This window comes from Rhinopithecus roxellana, chromosome 9 (assembly GCF_007565055.1).
Source record: "Rhinopithecus roxellana isolate Shanxi Qingling chromosome 9, ASM756505v1, whole genome shotgun sequence".
Taxonomy (NCBI): domain Eukaryota; kingdom Metazoa; phylum Chordata; class Mammalia; order Primates; family Cercopithecidae; genus Rhinopithecus; species Rhinopithecus roxellana.
The window spans coordinates 16,256,193-16,283,241 of record NC_044557.1 but is presented as its reverse complement, the minus strand read 5'-3'; the positions used below and the strand labels follow the sequence as shown (position 1 = coordinate 16,283,241).

At 40.1% G+C, this 27,049-nt stretch overlaps 1 protein-coding gene and 1 non-coding gene across 6 annotated transcripts in view; both read left to right on the top strand.

The window, feature by feature from the left end:
* SPIDR (scaffold protein involved in DNA repair) overlaps positions 1–27,049 on the top strand; it is a 471,127-nt gene that overhangs the window by 371,962 nt on the left and 72,116 nt on the right. The gene's annotated exons all lie outside the window — the stretch shown is intronic.
* Positions 25,132–25,238, top strand: LOC115899868. Its single transcript, XR_004059456.1, has one exon. It is a non-coding gene; the product is annotated as a U6 spliceosomal RNA (small nuclear RNA).

The window sequence follows — 27,049 nt, the reverse complement described above, 5'->3', positions numbered from 1 at the left end:
AACCTCCACCTCCAGGGTTCAAGCAGTTCTCCTGCCTCAGCCTCCCAAGTAGCTGGAACTACAGGTACACCCTGCCACACCCAGCTTTTTTTTTTTTTTTTTTTTTTTTTTTGTATTTTAGTAGAGACAGAGTTTCACTGTGTTGCCTAGGCTGGTCTCGAACTCCTCAGCTCAGGCAGTCTGCCCACCTCAGCCTCCCAAAGCGCTAGGATTACAGGCGTGAGCCACCACACTCGGCCGAGCTGTGATTTTTAAAAGGAAATTTTTAATTAGATGCTGAAAAAGGGTATGCATATTTGAGGTACACTTTAAAATGTTTTTAAATAAGCAAATCTTAATGCAAATAGATATTGCAAACACTAAGAAAGTAAATAAATAAGATTAGTTAATTTTTAAGTTCATTTTATTTAGAGACAAGATCTCACTCACACAGACTGGAGTGCAGTGACATAATCATAACTTACGGCACCCTCCAACCCCTGTCCTCAAGCCATACTCTAGCCTTGGCCTCCCAAAGCACTGGTGATACAGGTGTGAGCCACTGTGCCCAGCCAGACTAATCAATTTTGACTTTTCTCTGTACTCCTTTCTGTATCCAAGCATGAACTTGGGTTATTTTTGAATATTTTTTATTTCTGTGATACAAGATTTGTTATTCATTCCTGCTCTATATCTCAAGCAAGATTCAATTTGATGCATTTACTTGAGTGCCTACTGTAGATGAGATGTTTTAAAACAGTATGGCCATTACAAATTATGTTTAATGATAGTGGGTAGTAAGTACTTAAAGTAATAATGCTAAGCTTTAACAGTTCTTGAAACTTAAGTAAAAGGTGGTGGTACTAACACAAGCATGAAGGAATGCCACATGTGACTGGAGTGCTGCTGCGCTCCCCTGCAGCCTCAAGGGAGGAGGATGAACACTCAAGGGATAGACCAACTGAAGCAGGGAAACTTGGCCACATACTGCCTGACACAGAAGCCCAGCTGACTGCTGCATCTTACCCAGCCCACCATGCATAAGAACTGGTTGAGACAACATTGAATTCCCTAAACTTCTGGGTGCTCAGTGGTGAACTGAGCAGAGGGAAGAAAGCCAGCACTCTGGGAAGGTACGCTTCACCTGCTTACATCCTGATAGAGACTAACAGTGGCAACAGAGCTGTGCAGAGCCTCAGGCCCTGGCATGGTATTCCAGCCAGAGTGGGCTCTGCCATGTGTGGGAGCAGCCCTGGCATTCAAGGATTTGCATTGAAGGCCTTGGTTGAGGATGCTGTGAAGGTGGACACTGTGTATACGGAGCAGGGACTTTGTGGGTCAAGAATTCGACATGTGGCCGGGCGCAGTGGCTTACACCTGTAATCCCAGCACTTTGGGAGGCCAAGGCAGGCGGATCACGAAGTCAGGAGATCGAGACCATCCTGGCTAACATAGTAAAAGTAAACTAAAAATACAAAAAATTAGCTGGGCCTGGTGGTGGGCGCCTGTAGTCCCAGCTACTCAGGAGGCTGAGGCAAGAGAATGGCGTGAACCCGGGAGGCAGAGGTTGCAGTGAGCCAAGATCACGCCACTGCACTCCAGCCTGGGCGACAGAGCAAGACTCCGTCTCAAAAAAAAAAAAAAAAAGAATTCGACATGTGCTTGCTATGTGAGGCCAGTGAGTGAACCCGCACTCTGAGGCCCAGGATTTATAGGTCAGGACAGCCCCGCTGACTTCTTCGGCACCTGTCATAAACTCTTTTAAAGTGTTAATGTTTTTCGTATTCAAAAAAGCTCACCAATAAAAGAGGAAACTTTAGGGAAGGTTGAAAAGCAGCTGTGGGCTGGCCACAGTGGCTTATCCCTTTAATCCCAGCACTTTGAGAGGCAGGAGGATTGTTTGAAGCCAGGAGTTTGAGACCAGCCTGGGCAACAAAGTGAGACCCCGTCTCTACTAAAAATTTAAAAATTAGCTGGGCATGATGGCACACGCTGTAGTCTTAGCTACTTGAGAGGCTGAGGCAAGAGGATCGTTTGAGGCCAGGAGCTCAAGGCCGCAGTGAGCCATGATGGCAACAGAGTGAGACCCTGTGTCTAAATAAATAAAGGGGGAAAAAAATGGGATTTGATAGAAGGCAGGAACATGTACAGATATTGCAATATTTTTCAAATTTGGGAAATTATAAAGATCTTAATCATACATATGGATTCTAGCATATGGACTCTTATGGATTGAATCAGGATTATTTTAATTGATTCTACTTTGTTCTACTGCATTGAAAATCATTGTTAGTATATTTAGTCTTCTCAGCTAACTTCTTATACCTAGATAACTGTTGAGGTTTATAAAGGCCTTAAAACATGAATAATACCTACACAACTGTGGGATGCTTTTTTTTTTTTAACTGAATGTATTTTAAGTCAAATTCAGTCCATATCTAAAGTCTGAATATTGTAATATTCAGATGATTAATAGGTATAATTATTTACCGTCTAGTCTGCATTCTGTAGTATTTGCCATACTTCTATAACTGCAACTTCTATTTTATTTCTTTTAATTTTTTATTTGTTTGTTTTGAGACAGTCTTGCTCTCTTACCCAGGCTGGAGTGCAGTAGTGCAATCACAGCTCACTGCAGCCTTAGTCTCCCATGCTCAAGCAATCCTCCCACCTCAGCTTCCAGAGTAGCTGGGACTTAAGTCACATATCACCACACCTGGTTAGTGTTTTGTTGTTGTTTTCTAGAGATGGGGTTTCATCATCTTGCCCAGCCTGATCTCAAACTCCTAGGCTCAAGTGATCCTCCCACCTTGACCTCCCAAAGTGCTGGGATTACAGGCATGAGCCACTGTGCCTCACTGCAACTTCTGTTTTAGAGAAAGCTGCAACTCAATAGTTAGTGGAATATTTCCTATGTATATTATATACACAAAAAAGCATTTGCCATGAAAAACCTAAACTGTGTGTTCAAAAGCTTTAATATGAACACTATTATTCAAAATGGAAAGACTTTCATTCCTGCCCTCATGAAATAGAAATTCAGCTATATTTGATCATGACTGTAGAATATTACTAGAGATTGGGTCTTTTTATGTTACATTTTGTTCAACTAGATATACCTTTTTGAGGTCATTCATATAGTTAGTGACATGTAAATGCTTTTTAACTACACACTGTTTAAACAGTGTCAACAGAGGCATAGGGTGTGGTGTTCACATTTCTGGAACCTATGGGCTGTACCCTCAGTCTGTCCTGGAACCTCTGCATTCCACCCTCGGTCTGTCCTGGCTGCTGTGAAGATGGAGTGCTGGTGGCTGGTCCTTAGCAGTCACTCCACCTCACACCCAAGCTTAGCCACATGGCTAAGCCAGTCCTGTGGTGTTTATCAAGGAAGAAGGGCCCTGGGGATTGCAGGCTCCACTGTTTGCCTCCCTAGGCATCCCCTTACTTACATACCTGGCAGGGAGGGTTAGGTAGGACAGCCAAGCACTGCATAAATCTGAATGGAAGCTGATGTCAGGTCTCTCTCCTTCTTAGCTGTGCCCAACTATCACACAAGGTGTTTCATGTGGCACATTCTGTGATGATGAGGTAACCGTGTTAACTTCATTTACTGAGTGCTTGCTAGGCATCACAAAATTATGGAGCACCTCCTCATGTTGGGTTTAGGAATATAGAGCAATGAACAAAACAGACAAGGGGCTAGCTCTCCAGAATAAAGTAAATAAGATCATTTTCAATTGGTTTGTAGCCAGGTAACCTTGGACAGATTACCTTATGCTTTGTTTTTCTCATTTGTAAAATGGAGGTTATGATGGTATCTCCTTATGTGATTGATATATTAATGAGATAATAGTCACAAAACACTTAGAACAGGTCCTGGTACATGGTAAATGCTAAGTGCTCAAAAAGCACTCCCGATTATTATGAGACATAACACTGTGTGCCATGATATGGAGTAACCTGGGTAGGAGCATCAAGGTCACCTTGGAATGAGCACTGAGGGGAAGCTGAGGAGGGAGAGCTTCAAGGTGAAACCTAACAGATGAAGTGGAGTCAGCCATGAAAAGCTCCAGGAGACACACTTTCCACGCAAAGACACCAGCTATTGCAAAGAAAAGGATGGACTTGGTGTGTTCTAGGAGCAGAGGAGAGGCCAGTGTACCTGGGATGTAGAGAACCCAGGGGCTGAGACAGATGCTTAGCACAGAGAAGAGCCAGGTGCCAGAAGTTCAGACTTTGTTCCAAGGACAGTGAGAAGCCTTTAAGGTTTTCAGCATGAGATACATGTGATCCAATCTGTGCTTTGAAAAGATCACTTCAGCTGCTCCAGATCAAATGGAATGTGGAGGTACAAGAGTAGGAACAGGAAACAAGTTAGGCCATTTGAAAAATCCAACCAGGTCAGACTGATGACCTGGACCAGAGTGCTTATGGTGAAAAGCGAAAGGTTCAGGGTCTGTTTTAGAGATATGGTTTACAGTACCAGCTAAAAATTGGATGTGGGATGATAGGAAGTGGGGTCTCAAGGACAACTGTGAAGTTGTTGGACTGGTGGTGGTGTGGTGGTTATTGAGGTGAGGGGTGACTGGGGGAGGCCAGAGTTCTAGTGATGGCCTTGTTGACGTGGAGACCTGTAAGACTCCAAGCTGAAGAAGTCAGATTGGATATGCGCTTACCATGGAGGAGAGAGGTAAGCACGTGACGGCCAGGCACTGGACCCAGGAAGGAATTATCTTCTCTAGTCTTTATAGAAACACCATGAGATAAATAACATCTAGCTATGGGAAACAAATTAATGAAAGCCACTTTCTAAGGTTAATTTTAAGTTAAAGGATTTTTTTCACCTTAATGTAGTAGATAGACCAGTGGAATAGAGAGTCCCAAATATATACAGGAATTTAGTTAATAAATACATACATTTCAAATCAATAGGGAAAGATGAACCATTCAGTAAATGGGTAAGGACAATATGTTAGCCATCTGGAAAAAGAAATGAATTGGATTTATACTTTAATCTTACACCAAGATAGATTCCAAATGAATCAAAGATTTAAACATAAAAACTGAAATTGTAAAAGTTCTAGAAGAAATAGTGGGAGAAGTATCTTGAGGTGGAAGTTTTTTCTGTGATTCAACATCCCTGGATCCAAAAGAAAATATTAATTAAGCCCACATGACAAAATTAAAAGTTAAATGGCAAATCGAGAATATGTATGTATAATTTGTATTACAAAGAGCCACTCTAGTACATGAGATACTCATAGAAATTAGTAGGGAAGACTGACAACTCAGTATAAAAATGGGCAAAGGTTATGAATACACAGTTCATAAAAGGAAAATATGCTCTATGTCTCATGATTTAAAAAAAATGAATTAACACTATTATTTTTCCCCTACCAATTTTGCAGAAATCTAAAATTTTAGTAACTTTCGTTTGGTGAGGCTGAGGGGCAATAAACACTCTTCGTTTGGTGGAGGGAGAGTACATTGTCACCACTCCAGAGAGAGCACCTTGGCATGTGTATATACAGATGTGTGTGTGTAAATTTTAAACAGGTCAGCTCTTTGACCCAGCACTTCTTCTTCTTGGAATTTATCCAACAGATATACTTGTGTATATATGAAATACAAGCTTATTCCTTGCCCCATTCTTTGTGATAGCAAGTGGAAATGGCCTAAAGGTCAGCATTAGGAAATTAAAAATTATGGCACATGCTTGTAGTGGAATACCATGCAGCTCTCTATGTGACTACAAGAAGAAAGAGGAAACACTCAGTGAACTGTCACAGAAAAATCTGTGACATTGGTTACATTGAAGGAATGGTGGGATGCTTGAAATGGGCTATATTCCTGGAATATATAGAGAGAAACTTTAGAAGCATATGTGAGAAACAAGTAACAGTGATTATCTGTGAGAGGTAGCTGGGAACTAGAAGATGAAGGATGGGAGCTGGAGGGAGGGAAACTTGTCACCATATACCTTTAAATTTTGAGTCATATATATTATTCAGAAAAATGAAAGGACTTTATATATAGTTATTTATCTTGAAATTTTTAGACATTATGTATATTTTGGAAAGCAGTATACATAGCAATAGTGTTATACTCTTTGACCCAGTACTCCCTAGAAATTTAATTCATGAAAACTAAACAAAAAGTACACATAACAAAAGCAACACTGTTCCTCTTCATGGTAGCAATACCTATAATAATGGGGAAAATATAAGCAACCTAAATGTCAGTGTAGGGGAATTATTTAATTGAATATGACATACAGCATGATACAATGTGAAGCCACTGTGGAATATAATTAAGAAGACCATGCTGAAACATTTATCCATGCAACAAATATTTATTGTATTGCATACTTTGTTTCAAACATTGTTCTAGGTGTTAGGGATACAGCAAGAAATAAGAGCCAAAATAAATAAATAAATCCATACACCATTGGAACTGCCATTATTTGGGGGAAGACTAGCCACAGACCAATAGATATAATGTAAGAAAGTAAGACCAGGCGCAGTGGCCCACGCCTGTAATCCCAGCACTTTGGGAGGCTGAGGTGGGTGGAATCCCTGAGATCAGGAGTTCGAGACCAGCCTGGCCAACATGATGAAACCCCATCTCTACTAAAAATACAAAAATTAGCCAGGCGTGTTGGCACGCACCTATAATCTCAGCTACTCAGGAGGCTGAGGCAGGAGAATCGCTTGAACTCAGGCGGCGGAGGTTTCAGTAAGCTGTTTGCACCACTGCACTCCAGTCTGGGTGACAGAGTAAGACTCTGTCTCAAAAAAAAAGAAAGAAAGAAATGGTTACAACTTCAAATAAAAATAAGGGACAGTGAAGGTGGAGGTCTGCTATTTTTACGTAAGGCTCAAGGAAAGCCTCACTGAGAAGGTAATACTTGAATGGAGATGGGTAAGTCATGTAAATGTGTAGGGAGAGCATCTCAGCAGGGAGATCTGGTACTTGAGGATGCAAGAAGGGATCTGTTTGGCATGTTTGTGGAATAACAAGGAGGCCAGTGTTTCTGTGCATCACATACATGAAGGTCAGAGAGGTAGAAAGGGTAGGGTTGGGACTGTGATCATGAGGAGGTCTAAAAAGTCGTGACAATAAGGCCTTTGGGTTTTTTTCCACGTGTGATACAAAGCCATTAGAAATTCTGGAACCCCTGCAGAAGTGATTCTAAATGACTATGTGAGAAGCAAGAGAGTCTGAGTCCTCCATTAGGGCAAGCTGGTGGATAAAGACATGGTGTAGAACTGGAGATATCCAAGAGGTAGAAAGGTAATTCAGCTTCGCACTCTGAATGATTGGATGTGGGAGGTGGAGAAAAGGGAGGGATCCAGAAGGATTCTAAGGTTTGGGCAACAAGATGAATATGGCGGTACCATTAATGAGACAGAAAATTCAGGAGGGAGAACAGAGTTGGAGAAAGCTGAGAAGATGATGTGTTTTGTTTTAAACATGTTGAGTTTGTTGAGGGACCTGTGAGTCACAAATATCAAAAGGGAGAAAAGTAAAATGAACCCTGTCATGTTTGATCAGAATTAGTGTAGTACAAACTCATGATTTTCAAGATGGTTGGATGAATGAATAGAAGTCAGTGTGTGTGAGAGGGTGTATATGTACACACACTTCCCAGCTGTACTAAGAGGCCCTGGGACAGTGATACGTCAGTAGCAATGAGCACACCTAGTGCCAGATAGTAGCTTTTAAATACCTGAAGGGAATTGGCAAAGTGGCTGATTCCAAGTTTGGATGAGAGAAAATACAAGATGAGCCTTGAAATCTTGTTATGTTAGAAAGTAAGACTGTTCTCAAAGAATGATGGGGACATCAAAAAGAAAAAGGACACCAAAGCTAGCTTGAAAGAGTCCCCAACTAGCCAAATCTGTGGCAATTCATGCATCAAAATAAGAGATAGTTAGGGATTATAAACCATTCAGTAAGACTCCATGAGTCACACTGATACAAAAACAAATGAAAAATAAAAATGAAAAAGAATTTAAGAAAATGAATGAATTGGAAATTTGATAAGGAATAGGAAGGATATTAGACGGTTTCACAGTATCTCCCACATAATGTTTTTTAACTCAAAAGGAAAAAGAGTAACTTATAGTTGAGAAGCCTGACAGACATCACCTTAAGTTTTCAAAAGTGAACATCATCAGTATCAGGACAAATTAAAATAATGTAATTATTTTAATACACAGAATGTAATTAGAAGCCGGCCCGGGATGCACACCTATAGTGTGCCACTCAGGGCGCTGAGGTGAGAGGATCACTGGAGTCCAGGAGTTTGAGGTTGTAGTGCACAATGATCATTCCTGTGAATAACCACTGTAATCTAGCCTAGGCAGCATAGAAAGAGCCCGTCTTAAGAAAAAGTGGAAAGAATGCAAAAAAAAAAAAAAAGAAACAAACAAAAAATAGCATCACTTCTGTGTTATTTTTACCAGTGATACATCAACTGAATCTCAGAAGAAATCAGACAAACCCAAAATGAGGGTTCATACCCTGCAGAATACCTGAACTGTTTCCTTACAAAATGTCAGGGTTATGAAAGTCAAGGAAAGACTGAGGAACCATTCCAGACTGCAGAGTATTAAGAGACATGACAACTAAATGCAGCCCGATTCTGAACTATCTCCTTTTGCTCTAGGATGTTACCAGGGCAATGGGTGAAACATGAGTGAGTAGGAAGATTAGATGGAGGGAAGATTAGGATTCATGTCCTCCTTTTATGGCTGTAGAGCAGTTATATGGGAAAAAGTCCTTATTTGTAGGAAAAACACATAAAAGTATTTGGGAATGAAGGGGTATCATGTCAGGAAGTTACCCTCAAATAATTCAGGGGAAAAAAAAAACACGATTTTTACTGTATTTAGAACTTTTTAGTAAATTTGAGATTAAAAACTTTTTAAAGGGATGGTTTAATATATACAAGTCAATAAATATGGCACATCACATTGACAAAATATAAAAACAAAAATCATATGATCATTTTTATAGATGCAGAAAAAGCATTCAATAAAATCCAGCATCCCTTTATGATAGAAACCCTCCACAAACCTGGCATAGAAGGGACATACCTCACTGTAATAAAAACCATATATGACGAACCCACAGCCAACATCATACTGAATGGGGAAAAGCTGAAAGCATTCCCCTTGATAACTGTAACAAGACAAGGGTGCCCACTGTCACCCTTCTATTCAACGTAGTACTGGGAGTGCTAACCAGCACAATCACACTACAGAAAGAATTAAAGGGCACCCAGATAAGAAAAGAAGAAGTCAAACTGTTATTGTTTCCACTCATATGATTGTATACCTAGAAAACCCTAAAGACTCCTCCAAAAGACATCTAGACTTGATAAACAAATTCAGCAGAGTCTGAGAGTACAAAATCAATGTACACAAATCAGTAGCACTGCTATACACCAACAATGACCAAGCTGGGAATCAAATCAAGAACCCAGTCTTTCTTACAATAGCTGCAAAAAATAAAATACCTAGGAATATACTTAACCAAGGAGGTGAAAGATAAAGAGAACCGCAAAACACTGCTGAAAATGATCATAGATGATAGAAACAAATGTAAACACGACTCATCTCATGGAAGAATCATTATCATGAAAATGATCATGCTGCCCAAAGCAACCTACAGATTTAATGTAAATCATATCAAAATACCAACATCATTTTTCACAGAATTAGAAAAACGAGTCTTAAAATTCATAGGCACCAAAAAAGAGCCTGAATAGCCAAAGCAATAGTAAGCAAAAAGAATAAACCTGGAGGTGTCATGTTACCTGACTTCAAATTATACTATAAGGCTATAGTTACCTTATATCAGCATGGTGCTGATACAAAAGTAGATACAAAGGCCACTGGAAAAGAATAAAGAGTCCAAGAAATAAGGCCAAATACTTAACAGCCAATGGATCTTCAACAAAGCATATAAAAACATAAATTAGGGGAGGGACACCCCATTTAATCAATGGTGATGGGAAAACTGAAAAGCCACATGGAGAAGAATGAAACTGGATCCTCATCTCTCACCTTATACAAAATCAACTCAAGATGGATCAAAGACTTAAATCTAAGACCTGAAACCATAAAAATTCTAGAAGATAACCCAGGAAAAACTCTTCTGGACATCCCTTAAGCAAAAAATTCATGACTAAGAACCCAAAAGCAATTACAACAAAGACAAAAAAATAAATAAATGGGACCTAATTAAACTACGAAGCTTCTGCACAGCAACAGAAATAATCATCAGAGTAAACAGACAAGTCACTGAATGAGAGAAAATATTTGTAAACTATGCATCTGACAAAGGACTAATATCTAGAATCTACAAAGAACTCAAGCAAATCAGCAAGGAAAAAAGAGACAAGTAATCCCATCAAAAAGTAGGCAAATGACATGAAGAGACATTTCTTAAAAGATGATTTACAAATGGCCAAAAACATGAAAAAAAAAATGCTCAACATCACTAATTATCAGGGAAATACAAATTAAAATCGCAGTGAGATAGCACCTTACCCCCTCAAGAATGGACATTATTTTGAAAGTTAAAAAACAATAGATACTGGAACAGATGTGGTGAAAGGGGAATGCTTATGCACTACTGGTGGGAATGTAAGTTAGTACAGGTCTATGGAAAACAGTATAGAGATTCCTTAAAGAGCTAAAAGTAGATCTACCATTTGATTCAACATTCCCACTGCTGGGTATCTACCCAAAGGAAAGTAAATCATTATATTAAAAAAGACACCTATACACATATTTATTGCAGCACAATTCACAGTTACAAAGATAGGGAACCAACCTAAGTGACCATCCATCACACAATGAGTAGATTTAAAAAATCACTATACACACCATGGAATACTTCTCAGCCATAAAAAAAGAACAAAACAATGGCTTTTGCAGCAACTTGGATGGAGCTGGAGGCCATTATTCTAAATGAAGTAACCCAGGAATGGAAAACCAAATACTGTATGTTCTCACTTAGAAATGGGAGCTAAGCTGCCAGCACACAGAGGCATACAAAGTGATATAATGGACTACAGAGACTCAGATGGGGGAGAGTGGGAGAGGGTGAAGAATAAAAAAACTACCTATTGGGTACACTGTACACTACTCAGGTGATGGGTGCACTAAAATCTCAAAATCTCAGACTTCAACACTATACAATTAATCTGTGTAACCAAAAATTTCTTGTACCTACAAAAGCTATTGAAATTTTTTTTTTTTAAAGCGTCAGAAATTAAATAAATAAAAACTTTTTTAAATGATCAGAAAAGTGAGTAGGAGGCAATCAAATGGAAATGTGAGGCCCACACTTTCTCAAAAGGTTGGCAGGAAAGAGAGGGTGACATACGCTGCCAGCAGAGACTGCACTGAGCATTTGGAGCCAGTGTGTAGAGAGGGAAGAGATAACACCTAGGTTAAGTGGTGAGCACTGCAAAGCAAAATCCTAGAGGCTGTATTTTGCTGGGCACCCAGGTCCAGTGGAAAGAGCAGGCTGGGCAGGCAGCAGGAGGATGTCGGCTGGGCATGGCAGGCAGTTCCAAGGTGGGCTGGCTGGAAACAAAAGTAATTTCTACCTAGGAACCTTCCTTCTCTCTGAGAAATAGGGTTGTCTTCTGAAAGTGGCTGTTGTCTGCTGTCTTAAGTACAGTAAACTGAATATGGTTAGTCTTCAAATTTGAAATTACTTCATTGAAAAATGTATCAAAATAATTTAATATTTCTCAGTGATACTGTTCCTAAAACAGGTTTTCTTAGGATTGCAGAATTTACAAAATTACCATTGATATTTGAAAAAGAAGAAAGCCTTGTATGTGTATGCATTTGCCAAAGCAGCTTGTTTTTTTATTTGGTAGGGTCAGAGCAGGTAGAACATGTATGCATACTTCACAAAAACAGGTCATTTATAAGCCATTGCATTAGACAGGACTGGTTTCCAAGCCAGTCAGTCAGCTTAGAATGTGAAACCCTGATTCAGAAGCGAATCACCTAAGGATGATTCAACACTGTGTTTCCTGTTGTGCCAGTAGGCCCACTACAGTAGTGGTTTACCCCCACCTCACCCAGTTCATTAGACTCTGGTCCAGTCCCACCTGGAACTGTAGAGCCTGAAGACTATATGAGCAACTGTCTTCTCATTCTCCTTAGACTGCTCATGACTGATGCCACTCACCAGGCACAGGAGGGATGCTAATCCATTCCATGGAGTGGAGCCTCAGGGTTTACAGGCTTTATTCCCTCCAAGAACTCTGCCTCTGAAAGCCTGTGTGACTCTTGTGTGGGCCAACATGCCCTTTGGTGGCCTAAGGGAAGCTGTAGGACACTAAATTACTCATGGCACCACCAAAACCTGCATCTCCAGGCCCGTGTCTTGTTCTTTACTCTATACCCAGTTAGAAACCCTTGGCCCCTGAGGTTTCAGTAATGAATAGGCATGGGAAAGTGGGAATACCAAATGGCTGCTCATTTGGTAGTCAGTTGGGGAATGCATGAGAGAAAATAAGACCACAGTGTGCCCAGGGATGCTGAGCTGATGGCACATTTTGAGCAATAAACTTTCTTAGTGTAGATCCCTCCTTCCTTGCTCTCTCTTTTCCTTCATTGTTCTTGTCCTAATTTACAACTTCACTAAATTCTTCCTTTCCCACTTGTATACTTTGTAGCAATATATGTTTTGCTTTGTGAACTACCTCATATTGTCCCCAAGGGCAGGAACTATGTCTTATGTCCCTTTTCCCCATGAAGGGTGAATAAATGCCTGTTGATTAACTCAACTTGGTGTAACAAGCATATATTATCTATAATGCATAAGTCTCTGAGCTAAGGACTCTGACGGGTACATAGGGAATAAGAAATATGATTCCTGCCTTCAAGAATCTTCCAGGAGAGAGAAAAGATCTCCTCAAGTTATTATAATACATAGTAAATGTGATGACAACTAAAAGACAAAAAAAAAAACGAAAAGACTTTCTAACGCAAAGAAAAAAAGGAAAAAGAATTGTTTACACCATGAGAATAAGAGAAGTCTTCATACAAGACATGGAGTTTCAGTTTGAGTTGAAAAATGATACCTAAATGAGTGGGAGTAGCAAGGACTATCAGATTTCATGAGGGGAACAGGCGGGAGCCAAGACAGATAGGGGCGTGGTAGCATCTTGATCTTGGACCCCACCACGTGTGTACCACGAGGCATGCAGGAGCCATTGGGATACTCCCAAAGTTCTCTGGCCAGGTGAGTGACATGATTAACTGTATTCAATAAGAAGGAGCACTGTAGTAGCAACCTGCAAGAGAGGTTAGAAGAAAGGAAAGAACAGGGGTTAAGAGACAGGTTGGGAATCACCTGCCTAATCCATGTAGGTGGCAGGAAGGACAAGACCATGACAATGGGGATAAGGAGAATATTAAAAAGGTGATGCGGAGGGAAAATGGACAGGTTACAGCAACTGGATGTGAAAGGAAATAGAGTACTCCCAGGTTTTGAGACTCGGTGACTGGGAGAACGGTGGGGCATTCTTCAAGAGGGATCTCTGCATAATGACGGTAAAGTAACAGATCTATAGAAAGAGATACTGGCCAGTTACATTAGCTGTGTATTCATTGGCCTAAATAAATGCAGCAGTGATTTTATTCTGTGTACCCTAGGAAATATAGATGCATTTGTGTAACTCTTTGTCAATGATAAAATTCTGGTTGATGTTCTTGAGAAGGTTTAGACTCTTTTCTTTCTTAATACCTACACTCATATAAGACATTATCTTTTAATACAACTGGCATGATGTATATGTTCTTAAAAAGGCATAATACCTTACATTTTTGGTCCATTGAGTTTTGACATGGGTGTCAGGCAATTCAATGGAGAAAGAAGAGTCATTCCAATCAGTGGTTTTGGAATGACTAGGTATCCACATATAAAAGAATTAAGGTGGACCCCTGCTTCATGCCATGCACAAAAATTACTGCAAAATGGATCACAGACCTAATGTAAGAACTAAATTTCTCAGAAGATAATGTAGGACTATATCTTCCTAACCTTACATGTTAGGCAATGGTTTCTTGGATGTGACAACAAAATCATAAACAACAAAAGAAAAAATACATAAATGGGACTTCATCAAAATTAAAAACTTTAATGCCTCAAAAAACAAATTTGCAAATCACTAATCTGATAGGGGAACTTGTATCTGGAATATGTGAAAAACACTTACAACTCAACAATAAAAAGATACCCAAATAAAAGATGGTTGAAAATTTTGAATGGACATTTATTCAAAATATGCAAATGGACAGTAAGCACATGATGATCAACATCATTAGATACTAGGGAAATGCAGATAAAGACCACAATGAGATACCACTTCACAGTCACTGGGATGGCAATCAAAAGGACAATACCAAGTGTGGATGAATTCAGATGTGGAGAAGTTGGAATCTTTGCACACTACTGATGAGAATGCAAAATGTTGCAGCCATTTTGAGAAACAGTGAGGCAGTTCCCCAAAAAGTTAAACATGGAATTACCATATAACCCAGAATTTTCACTCCTAGGTATATACTCTTGAGAATTGAAAACATATGTCCATGTAACTTCTACACAATCACTCCATAGCAACATTACTCATAATGCAAAAATGTCAAAACAACTGCAATGTCTGTCAGCTGATAGAAGATAAATAAATGTGATACATCCACGTAATGGAATATCATTCAGCAACAAAAAGGAATGAAATACTGATCCATGCTATAACATGAGTGAACCTAGAAAAGATCATGCTAAGTGAAAAGAAGCTAGGCACAGAAGGCCACATATCATATGAGTCCATTTATGTGAAATAACTAGAACAGGCAAATCCATAGAGGCAGAAATCCAGTCAATTGTTGCCAGGGACTCAGGGGAGGGGAGAATAGGAGTAATTGATGGATGGAGGTTTCCTTTTGGGATGATAAAAATATCCTGGGATTAGATAGCACTGATGGTTGCAGAACATTGCGAATATACTTAATGCCACTGTGGTACACTTTAAAAGGATTAAAATAGTAAATTTTATTTTATGTGTATTTTGCTACAATATAAACAGGTCCATTCTATGGTATGTGAATTATACCTCAGTAAAGCTGTTATAAAAATAAAAGGCATAATAGCTTGTTTTAATTACCAGGGAATTGTGCTGAGGAAAAAAAAAATCCAATCCCAAAAATTGTATACTGGATGATTCAATTTTTATAACATTTTTGAAATGGCAAAATTTTAAAGAGAGGACAGTTTAATGTTTTTCTGATGTTAGTCATGAGGGTTGGGAGATGGAAGGAGGTGAGTTATTAAAGGGCAGCCTGAGGGACCCTTATGGTAATGGAACTGTTCAGTATTTTGACTGTGGTAGAAGGTACAGGATCCTACACAGGTGATAAAACTGTCAAACTAAATATGTGACACACATCCAAGTAAAAGAGTGGCAGGTTTTATCAATGTCAGTATCCTAGTTGTGATATTGTATTATTGTTTACTAGTATATATAGTTTATACTCTTGGGGTAACTGGGTAAGGTGTACAGGGGTTCTCTCTGTGGTATTTCTTAGGACTGCATGCGATTCTACAATTAATAAAAATTTCAGTTAATAAAAAGGCAGGCTGGAAGCAATGACTCCTGCCTCCAATCCGAGCACTTTGGGAAGCGAAGGCAGGAAGATCCCTTGAGCCCAGGAGTTCCAGACTAGCCTTAGCAATACAGTGAGACCCCATCTCTACAAAAAATTTAAAAATTAGCTGGGCACGGTAGCAGAGGCCTTAGTCCCAGCTATTTGGGAGAGTGCAGTGGAATGATCACTTGAGCTCAGGAGGTTGAGGCTACACTGAGCCATGATCATGCCACTGCACTCCAGCCTGAGCAACAGATTGAGACCCTGTCTCAAAAAATAAAAAGGCAAAAGAGGTAAGTATCTTTGAAAACTTGTTCCATGGGTAAACGTCTATCAAATTACAAGACGTCTTGGCCGGGTGCAGTGGCTTACACCTGTAAACCCAAGCACTTTGGGAGGCCTAGGCGGGCGGATCACCTGTGGTTTGGAGTTCGAGACCAGCCTGGCCAACGTAGTGAAACCCCGTCTCTACTAAAAATACAAAAAATTAGCTGGGCGTGGTGGCAGGCACCTGTAACCAGCTACTCAGGAGGCTGCGGCAGGAGAATCGCTTGGACCGGTGAGGTGGAGATTGCAGTGAGCCAAGATCGCGCCATTGCACTCCAGCCTGATCAACAAGAGCAAAACTCCATCTCAAAAAAAAAAAAAGAAAGAAAAGACCCTTCTCAGCCGGTCGCAGTGGTTCACACCTGTAATTCCAGCATGTTGGGAGGCTGAGGCTGGTGGATCACTTGAGCCCAGGAGTTTCAGACCAGCCTGGGCAACAGGGCCTAGCCCTGTCTCTACCAAAAATACAAAAATTAGCCGGGTGAGGTGGTGAAGTGCGCCTGTGGTCCCAACTACTCTGGAGGCTGAGGTGGGAGGATCAGTTGAGCCCAGGAGGTGGAGGCTGCAGGGAGCCGAGATGACAGCATGGTACTCCAGCCTGAGAGACAGAAGGAGGGTGGCCCTGTCTCAAAAGAAAAAAAGGCTGAGGTTTTTTGTCCTCTTCTTTTGGTTAAGTCACTTTTAGGAAAGTAAGATTGTTACTCCTTTTGGTTCATTGATATTTAAAAGTTTACATGTCACACTTTTATTTCAGCAAAGAGAAAATATGATTTTTAAATGAATAGAAAACACATTTCTGTGCAGTAGAAGTCGTGCTAACATCTCATGTTAAAAAGATAAACAACAGGATTAACTGTTTACTTTGGGAGTGCAGAGGCTGGTTGTTTTTGAGAAGAAGAACACAATGTTCTGCTGTCTCTGGTTTCCCGGCCGTCCTCCCAAGCTTCTGCAGGAGTGGGCGAGGCCCCCGCCCCCAATGCGTCCCCTCCCCCACCCCGCCCCGCCCTCACCCTCGCCCCCGCCTTTTCTCGGTGGCTCCCTTGCGCTCAGGTTCCAGCCCTCTTCTCTTCTCCCCATGCTCCGTTTTTTTCTCTCTCTGTTTTTATCACTTCATCCTCTGATTTCTTCTGTTTTTTCCTTGGGTTGAGACTTCATAAGAGATTATAAAGTGGAGGACAGGTCTTTGTTGATCTTTAGAGCCTGCTTAAGTTGACAGTGACCTAGAATGAAACAGCCGGGCCTGACTCCGATTCCGGGAATTCTTGGTGGACTGCTAAGAACTGCTCCCATAACTCACGTAAACATCCCACATAGCCACTTAATCTGCCCTCTCAGCACATGCGTGCGCAGGCACACACGTTTGCTGTGCTCTCGCTGTCCCTCCTTCGTGTAGCTATGAAACTGAGCCAGTGAATGAAAGAAAGGGAAAACACGTAGTTTTGGAAACGAGGAAGGAACATTTAAAACTTTTTAAAAAGAGAAATTAAATTGTACTCCCACAACTTCCACTACAAATCAAGAGTTTTATTTTTTTATTCCCTGTGATTTGTTCTGTTGCCTTTACAGATAAACAAGACATGTATTTTTACAGTTTTTGAAATATTCTATAATTGGCATAATGGACATTAAGTTGGTAAGAAAAGGAAAAAAATTCTTAAAGACAAATATTAACTTCATAATGGACTTTTATACTTCCAACGTGAACAAGGAACCTCTTATCTGTCTTATTTTATGTTGCTGGGAATGCGCGGTGGAATGTGGTTTCATTTGGCACCAGTTTTAATCGGCTCTTCCAACATGATCCAGGCCTCACCCTCATGGCTCAGAAATGCACAGAATCCAAGTCCTGCAGAATGGCTGCTGATGCCTGAAACAGGCTAGTCTGCTGCTACCCTGTTTCCCTGGAACCACTTTCTGACTGCTGCCTTGTTTTCCCAGTGGAGAGGGTTGGAGTGTGGGTGGCTAAGGGCAGGGACCCGCTGTAGACATGGTATTCTAATGATTATGTATTGCTTTACCCACAATGGAACTTTACCTTGCAAAGCAAAACAGCAGTAGCTGAATGATGAGGTCACCATTGTAAGGCCGCGTCTATGTGAAATGGTATGCCCTGTGCCATTCTCAAGCACCTTCCTGTGAGCACCTTCCCATAAGATTAGGCCTTTTACAAAAACGCAGACACCTGCTTCAGGACTTAGGAGAGCTGGCACTTAATGAGAGGGAACCCTATTTTCTTGTCAGTTAACTACATCTGTAACAACACGCATTTTTCTGGTAGGTGAAGGAAACTAAGATTTTGAGCGCAGAAGAGATGCAGGCGCTTAACTGACTGTGAAACGAATTCACATAATCTGGATTGTGCAGGTACCCGAACTCCTAGTGCCCGTGTCCATTCATGTCGTGTGGTGTCTGCTCCCCTGCACCGCAGTCTTATAGTCATGAAAGTGGGGGTTATTTGGGTAAGTGTCTATGGGAGAAGCATTGATCTTAAACGTTAAATAAGTGGAATTCACTTTGCGGACTCTTATTCCAGGAAGTTTTGAATGGCTCTCTGGCTGATGGAATCAGTGCAGTTCTGAGACTCTCATTCTAAACACACATGTCCTACTTCTTCTCTGTGAGATATTTTATCATGGCTGTTCTAAGCACTTAATCTAAGTTAATCACTCCTGTAGATAGCAGCATCCCGTCACACCAGGTATAAGGGACCCACCAACCATGCTCAGTGCTGCATGGGGCAGAGAAGTCGCCTGCAGCCCAGGCCTTAGCTCAAGATCGCTAGCAGCAGAGAGTGTGGTGTACTGGATGCATACCTTTGCCTTGGCAGTGGGTATTCTGTGGCAGGACAGCGAAGGAATGTACTCAACTGCTTCCCAAAGTGTGGAAGCTCCATTTTATGAACATTAATCACATAACTTTAAGATGTCAGATCTCTTGAGCCTGCTGTGGCCTGGCTAGCCACTGGTTCCCAGTATTTCAGAGCTTACTAAGGATGGTGCTGGTGTCTGCTGGTTGTCATGGAGAGCACAGCCACACACAGTGAGCATCTGCTCCTCAACTTGGGTGCTGGTGCCTGAGCTGCAGCTGCAGCCTTCTCTGTAGATACATATCTATTTAACATTCCTTAAAGAAAAATAACTGAAAGGACTTCTAGAGAGTATCCACTTATCTTATAAAAGGATTCTCAGCCCAGAGAGCTTCTGTGCCTTGTCGATAGTGGCAGAGCTGGGATCCCAATGTTCCTGCCCTCCTGTTTTGAGTCACATTCTCCATAGAGCAGTTTGCCCTTTTCAGTTCTGTGTTAATCAGCCCCGTTCTCACTTGCATCCTGCCTCAAGTCACTTGAGCAGCCTCTGGGTTCTTCCACAGCTCCCCATGAGGCCCATCCTATGCCTGATGCCGAGGCTGCTCTATACTCTTCACACCCACTCACCTCCTCTGAACCTCAGGCCAGCGCAGGCACTCTGTCCCACATCCCTTACCCACAACTATGCTCTCCGGTCTCTACCTTGAAATGTTTCTTGAATGTGTTCTCACATGCTGACAGAAACCAAAGAGGCAAAGAGGGTGGCAGCATCGGAGGACTGGGACCAGGCATGGAGGGGAGGGCACCAGGATGGACTTCGAAGCCCATGTCTCATCCTGAGGCAGCCACTACCAGGGTTGCAAGTTTCTCAAGATAACTGGAAAGTTGAATTTTATGTAAAGTCTTCCAGTTCTTAATTTTAGTTACTAGTTTCTGAAAACTTTAACACTATATAAACAAAAGAAAACATGCTGGCCAATGAGCACTACTTTGCACCTTCACTCCTTCCTCTCAGGCATTTGTCATTGATTAGGGCGGTGGATTGATTAGACTCCCACTGGGTCTAAAGAGACTGTCTGAAAGTTCTCTCTTCAAGCGAACTCCTCACAAAACCCTTTCCCTCACCAATGCTGTTATTCCCTTCCTTCCAAGAGAAAATAATTTTTATCAAATTTTTAATTTTTTTCTAAATATAAGTTTAATTTTAAAGTAAGAATAATGCAATAAATAGTCTTTCCTCTTATCCCTGCTTTCTCCTATTGCTATGGTCTGAATGTTTGCATCTCCCCCAAAATTCATATGTTTAAATCTTCACCCCCAAGATATTAGGGGGTGGGACCTTTGGGATTAACGTCCTTATAAAAGAGGCCCGAGAGAGTCATTAACCCTTCCACCATAGGAGGTTGCTTCGAAAAGACAGCCGTCTGTGAGGCAGCAGGCCCTCACCAGATGCCAAACCTGCTGGTGCTTTGATCTGGGACTTCCCAGCCTCCAGAACTGTGAGCAATACATTTCTATTGTTTATGACCCCCCTAGTCTGTGGTATTTTTGTTAGAGCAGCTCAAATGGACTAAGACACCTATCTTGTCTTTCTCTCTTATTATCTTCTAGCCTCCTTCCAGTGTCTCAGCCATGGAAAACCTCTTTCCCATCCTAGGATTTCATACATGCTATGCTCTCTATTTTCAGTGTTCTCTCAGCCTTTGCATGACTCATTGCTTCTCTCTGTTCAGGCTCAGCTTAAAGATCACCTTCCTTTAAGAAGCCTTCCCTGACGACCCTGACTAGACCATCCTACCACCCCATACTGTCTCTCCCAGCACTCTTTATTTCCTTTCTAGCACTCACACAATCTATGGTTGCACATTTGTGTGTGATTGGTCTCTCTTGCCAAGGAGCACAGACGGCAGGGACAGTTTGCCCACTATCCTGTACCTAGCACCTCACAGAGGGCCTATCTAGGAGGCAGTCCTGTTGTATTTAGCACATGAATGAATGGATCATTGATTTACTAGAAACCCTAAGAAGGCCAAGGCACTGTTTTGGAGCACAATGACAAACCCCCAAGTGCTTTTGTTATCAAGGATCTTGTGACACTTATTTCATGGCTGTGCAGTCCTTCATGCCTCACTGCGTGTGTTGTACTTCCATTATCTGGCTTGGCAATTTTGTACTTGGCTCATTTCTTGTGTTCAAACAAATCAAGATGTCTCAAGAAATAACAACTCAAGCTTAAGTCTACAAATTCAGAATGAATAGTTTCCAAATACTCTCAAGACTTATAAATAAGGGCAAAAGACCCATTTTGTTTTCTCACATGACACGTGCTAATCATCTAGAGAATCTTTATTTCCAATGGCAATAACTCGAAGAAACAGAAGATCAACTTTCAAAATAGCAGAATGAGGGCACAGTGAATTCTCTCTCCAACAAACATTTAGCTGGAGAAAATTATGAAAGACAAGCATTTAAAATCTCTAGAAATTATCCTCAGGGTATACAGCAAGTGGAGAAACATTCCATGAATGGAATCGAAAATAACTACTAAATCTAAGTGAGAACGGCAAGTCTATGGCCTGTGAGCCACAACCCACTCCCCCACTATCCAAACTCATTTTATAGAAACTAACCTGGGGCTCTACTCCAGGGAGTCCAGTCAAGAAGATGGTCCCCTCTTCCCCCAGCCTCCAGTGTAGGGTGCATTTCACCCTTCATGGCCAGCCTTCAGCATCTCTCATCACCCACCAAATGAGTCAGGCCAAGATTACGGACCTAATTGTCCCACTCCAGCTCACCCATAGGTTGGAGGCTTCATACTAGAGAGGCAAGCCCAGAAGACTAGTTGGGGGAGGTGAGAAGCAGGCAATAGAAACTGCATTTGGGGAGGTCCAGATGTTTGATTTCGCCGATGAAGATTTCAAACCAGCCATTTTAACTATGTTCAAAGAACTAAAGGAAACCATGTCTAAAGAGTTAAAGGAACATATGTTAATGTTAACAATGTCTAATCAAATAGAGCATCTATAAAAAGATACAAACTATGAAAAGAACCAAATAGAAATTCTGGTGTTGAAAAAAACAACAACCAAAGTGAAAAATTCACCATAGGGGCTCAATAATAGATTTGAGATAGCAGAGCAAAGAATTCGTGGACTTGAAATTAAGATAATGAGGCAGGTCATGGTAGCTCACACCTGTAATCCTAGCATTTTGGGAGGCCAAGGCTGGTGGATCACTTCAGCTCAGGAGTTCGAGACCAGCCTGGGCGACATGGAAAAACCCCATCTCTACAAAAAACACACCAAAAAATTAGCTGGGTATGGTGGACTTGGGAGGCTGCAGTGGAAGGATCACTTGAGCCCGGGAGGTCGAGGCTACAGTAAGCCAAGATTGTGCCACTGCACTCCAGCCTGGGTGACAGAGTGCGACCCTGTCTCCAAAAAAATAAAAAAGAGAGAAATTAAGAATATGTAATCTGAAAGAGAGAAAAGAATGGAGAAAATGAAAGAGAACCTCATAAAAATGTTGGACATGATTAAGTGCACCAAAATGTGTGTAATGAGAGTGCCAGAAAGAGAGAGGATGAGGCAGAAAATATTTGAAGAAATAATGGCTGAGCACTTAACAAATTTGATGCAAAATTTTAATAAGTTAAAATGTGTAATGTATTTAATAAGTTAAATACATTAATAGGTTAAAATGTATAACACCTAGACACCTCAAAGTCAAAATGTTGAAAACCAGAGATAAAGAGAAAATCTTGAAAACAACAAAAGAAACATGATTTATCATATATTAATACAAGGGAACCCCAGTGACAGTCCAGCTGACTTCTCATCAGAAACAATGGAGGCCAGAAGGCACTGGTATATATCTTCAAAATGCTGAAAGAAACAAATTGCTTACACCATACTTTCGTTCTGGCCTTTAATTCCCAAGGTTAGGTGAGTAGGATTGAACATGAATTATTTTATCTTAGCTCACCTTTTCATTTTTATAGAAACCAAAGACGGTAGTTGTTCATCTTCATTTTGAAGTATTCTAGCTTTTTACTTGTTTGGACTAGACCTAATTATTAGCTACAGAACCCTAATTTTTATATAAAACTTCCTTCAGTCACAGAACCATGAGAAATTAGTTTGTACTATATAAATATCTTATAGCCACTACAAATTAAATAATGTCATACATATCTGTGGAAATGTTAAGACTAGTTATCTTAAAATAGGCCATACATTCTTCCACATAGCACTTGCTAAATACTGCTAATACACAGTGTGAGGACCTAAAATCCTGTTTTTCTGCATCAGGTGACCACTCAGGTATTTCCTGGCATTCTTGGGTATAAAAGATCATATTATCAAGGAGATTGAACACAGTAGTAATTATGTATGGTTTTGATATGTTAAAATACATTTTAGAAAAAATATTGCTAACAACATTTTGGTGTTAGTGCTAATTTTTGAGAAACACCTATTAATACTTTGTGAGTATTAGTGTTTGATGACACATAAATTTTGTGCATTTTTTTAAAAAACATAATTTGGAAAAGCTTTAAATTGAAGGTTATTTGAAATAACCTCTTATTTATTTATGCCATGGTTTCCCTAGTCACTTTAAAAATTCATCACTTTTTAATTACTGTGTTTGAAAGGTTGATTAACCAATTTTTAAGTATTCATAGTTTTTTATTCTTCTAGTTCTGTAGGCCTTTAAACTGTGCTGTCCAATAGAGTGGCTACTAGCCACATGTGATTATTTATATTTAAACTAATTAAAATTAAATAAAATTAAAAATGTAGTTCCTCAGTCACATTAGCCACATCTCAAGTGCTCGGTAGCCACATATGGCTCCTAGCTACCACATTAGACAACATAGACATAGAACGTTTATTCCATACTTGCAGAGAGTTCTCTTAGAACACAGTGCTTTAGACTGATGGTCTATTCCTTATTGCTGACTACAGTGGTATATACATCAATTTCACCTGCACTTGAATTCTAATGGAGGTTTAGCTCTGGAAATTAGGCTGGTATTTCCCCACTTTTGTAAATTTAAAGATATATTTATATCAAATATGCTTATATATTCATTTCATTTTATTGTTAGTTTGCTTATTTAATGTTGTAAGGTTTTTGGGCAAGATAGTAAACCTTTCTGATCGTCAGTCTTCTATGTGCTAAATAGGGATAATAATAGCCTAGCTCCTAAGGGCCTTTTGAGGAGAAGAATGCAAATAGAACAGGATCTGGCACTAACCCACATACACTATGAAAAAAAATTAATGTTTGTATTTTAAGCTTCAAATTTGTGGGAGTAATGTGTATAGCAACATACAACGAATGCAGTAGGAGTTAATAACAAAAACGTATACTTAAAAATCCCTATAAAATTTGAAAAATACTTCCTGTTGGGTCAGAAAAGAAATAATGACAATTTTAAAATATCTACAACTGATGAAAAGTAAAAATACTAAATATTAAAATGTATGTGATGTCATTGACTTGATATTTAGAATAAATTTTAGTCAAATTAGCTCAACTTTAAAAAGAAGAAAGGGGCCAGGCGCAGTGGCTTACGCATGTAATCCCAGCACTTTGGGAGGCCAAGGCAGGCAGATGACCTGAGGTCAGGAGTTTGAGATGAGCATGGCCAACATGGTGAAACCCCGTCTCTATTAAAAATATAAAAATTAGCCTGGTGTGGTGGTGCACGCCTGTAGTCCCAGCTACTTGGGAGGCTGAGGCACAAGAATCGCTTGAACCTGGGAGGCAGAGGTTGCAGTGACCCGAGATCACGCCATTGCACTCCAGCCTGGGCAACAGAGGGAGACTCAGTCTCAAATAAATAAATAAAAATAAACAAAAAGAAGAAAGGACTGGGCACAGTGGCTCATGTCGTAAATCCCAGCATTTTGAGAGTCCAAGGCAGGAGGATTGCTAGAGGCCAGAAGTTTGAGACCAGCCCAGGCAGCATAGCAAGACCCCGCCTCTTCAAAAGGAAAAAAAAAAAAAAAAAAAAAACAGGCATAGTAGCATGTGCCTGTAGTCCTAGCTACTCAGGAGGCTGCAGTAGGAGGATAGCTTGAGAGAGAAGCTGCAAATTAATGAGCTAAGCCTCCAACATGAGAAATAGGAAAGGAACAATAGAATAAGTCCAAAGAAAATGGATAAAAAGATTATAAATATGAGTAGAAATTAATGACATAAACAGTGACTAAACAACAGCGAGAAATAATAATCCTATGGTAAAATTTATAAAGAGAAGATAAATAATAGTAAAAAGGAAAATTAGGGATAGCAGTCCCATCAGGGATTGGAAACATAGATGTGCTCACTTTGGCAGCACGTATACTGTAATTGGAAAGATACAGAGAAGATTAGCATGGCCTCTGGGCAAGGATGACATGCAAGTTCATGAAACATTACATATTTTTTAGTAATATTAATAAAACTTGAAAAAATGTAAGATTACTGCAGCATCTTTATGCTGTTAAGTTTGAAAATAGACAAGATGGGAAAATCCCTGGAAAAATACATTACCAAAATATCTTAAGAAAAAAATTGGCCGGGCGCAGTGGCTCAAGCCTGTAATCCGGCACTCTGGGAGGCCGAGACGGGTGGATCACGAGGTCAGGAGATCGAGACCATCCTGGCTAACACAGTGAAACCCCGTCTCTACTAAAAAATACAAAAAACTAGCCAGGCGAGGTGGCAGGTGCCTGTAGTCCCAGCTACTCAGGAGGCTGAGGCAGGAGAATGGCGTGAACCTGGGAGGCGGAGCTTGCAGCGAGCTGAGATCCGACCACTGCACTCCAGCCTGGGCGACAGAGCAAGACTCCCTCTCAAAAAAGAAAAAAATTTAAAAATTCAAATACTCCAATTATCATTAGAGATGTTGAGCTGGTAGTTTTGAATCTTCTCAGGAAAGAAAACACTAAAGCTAAATGAGTTTATTACCTAATTATTTCTAACTGTCAAAATACAGATTGAGTCTTAGAATTTTTATCTAAAATTTTCAGAAGAAAAGGTAATCAACTTGTTCTGTGAAGCTGATATAAATGATCTTGATACCAAATGTAGTATGAAAAATAAAATTAAAGACCAATATCATTAATGGACCTAGAGACAAAAATTCTAAATAAGACATAGCAAATAGGATCTTGGCTTTACATCAAGAGTGAAAAACTACTTTAATACTCAGAAAGAATTTGTAATTGTCATTTGCCACATTAACATGTTAAAGGGGGAAAACAGTTATTTCAATTAATACAGATAATGCATTTGATAAAATCCAACACCCATTCATGATTAAAAAAAAAAATTCCTTAGCAAACTAGGAATCCCTAACTGGATGAAGGACATCTACAAAAAAAACAAAAATGAACAACCACCAACAATAAAAGCAAACATTAGTGACTGTAAAACATTGAAGACTTTTTCTTTACAGTTGGAACAAAATAAGGATGCCCAGTCACTGGCATCTCTTCAGTATTGCCCTGAAGGTCCTAAAAGGCAGCCATAAAACAAAATAAGAAGCAAAATTAGAATTATGAAATGATTGTATAAAAAGTACATTAAAAGGATTACAAATAGTAATAAAGTTTAGTAAGGATGATGGATTATAAAAGTTCAGTATACAAGGCCATTGTATATTGATCACACACCAGCAACACACAACAACAAACAAAACACCATTTAAAATAGAACACAAACCCATAGACATTCTAGGCGTAGATCTAACAAAACATGTACAAGAGCTATATGGAGAAACTTACAAAATTTTATTATAAAAATTGACCTAAGTACCCCACCAAGAAAAGATTTATCTACCAGTCCCTCTACCATGCCCTAAATCACTGTATCATGTGAATGACTTTAATGTTCACAACAGTCCTCTGAATTAGATTCTCTTATTTTGTCTTAAAAATGAGTAAAATCAAGCTCATACAGATAAGCAACTTTTGCAAGATCCAGAGTTATTAACATAATGCTGCCCCCCTGGGAAGCCATTTGTGTTCCATTGAATATGATAAAATTTATGGTAAATACGTGGTAGTTCAGGAAAAGCAAGTAAATCATGGGGACACTATGCTGCTCAGACCTGTCACACTAGCACTGATTTTAGGAGATAGCGTTTCACTGGGCAGAAAGCATTGACAAGTGGGTGGAATTCAACTCAGGCTGCTGATAAGCTGACGCTGGTCTGGGCAGTCTGTGAAATGCCACAGTTCTAATCCAGTTGAAC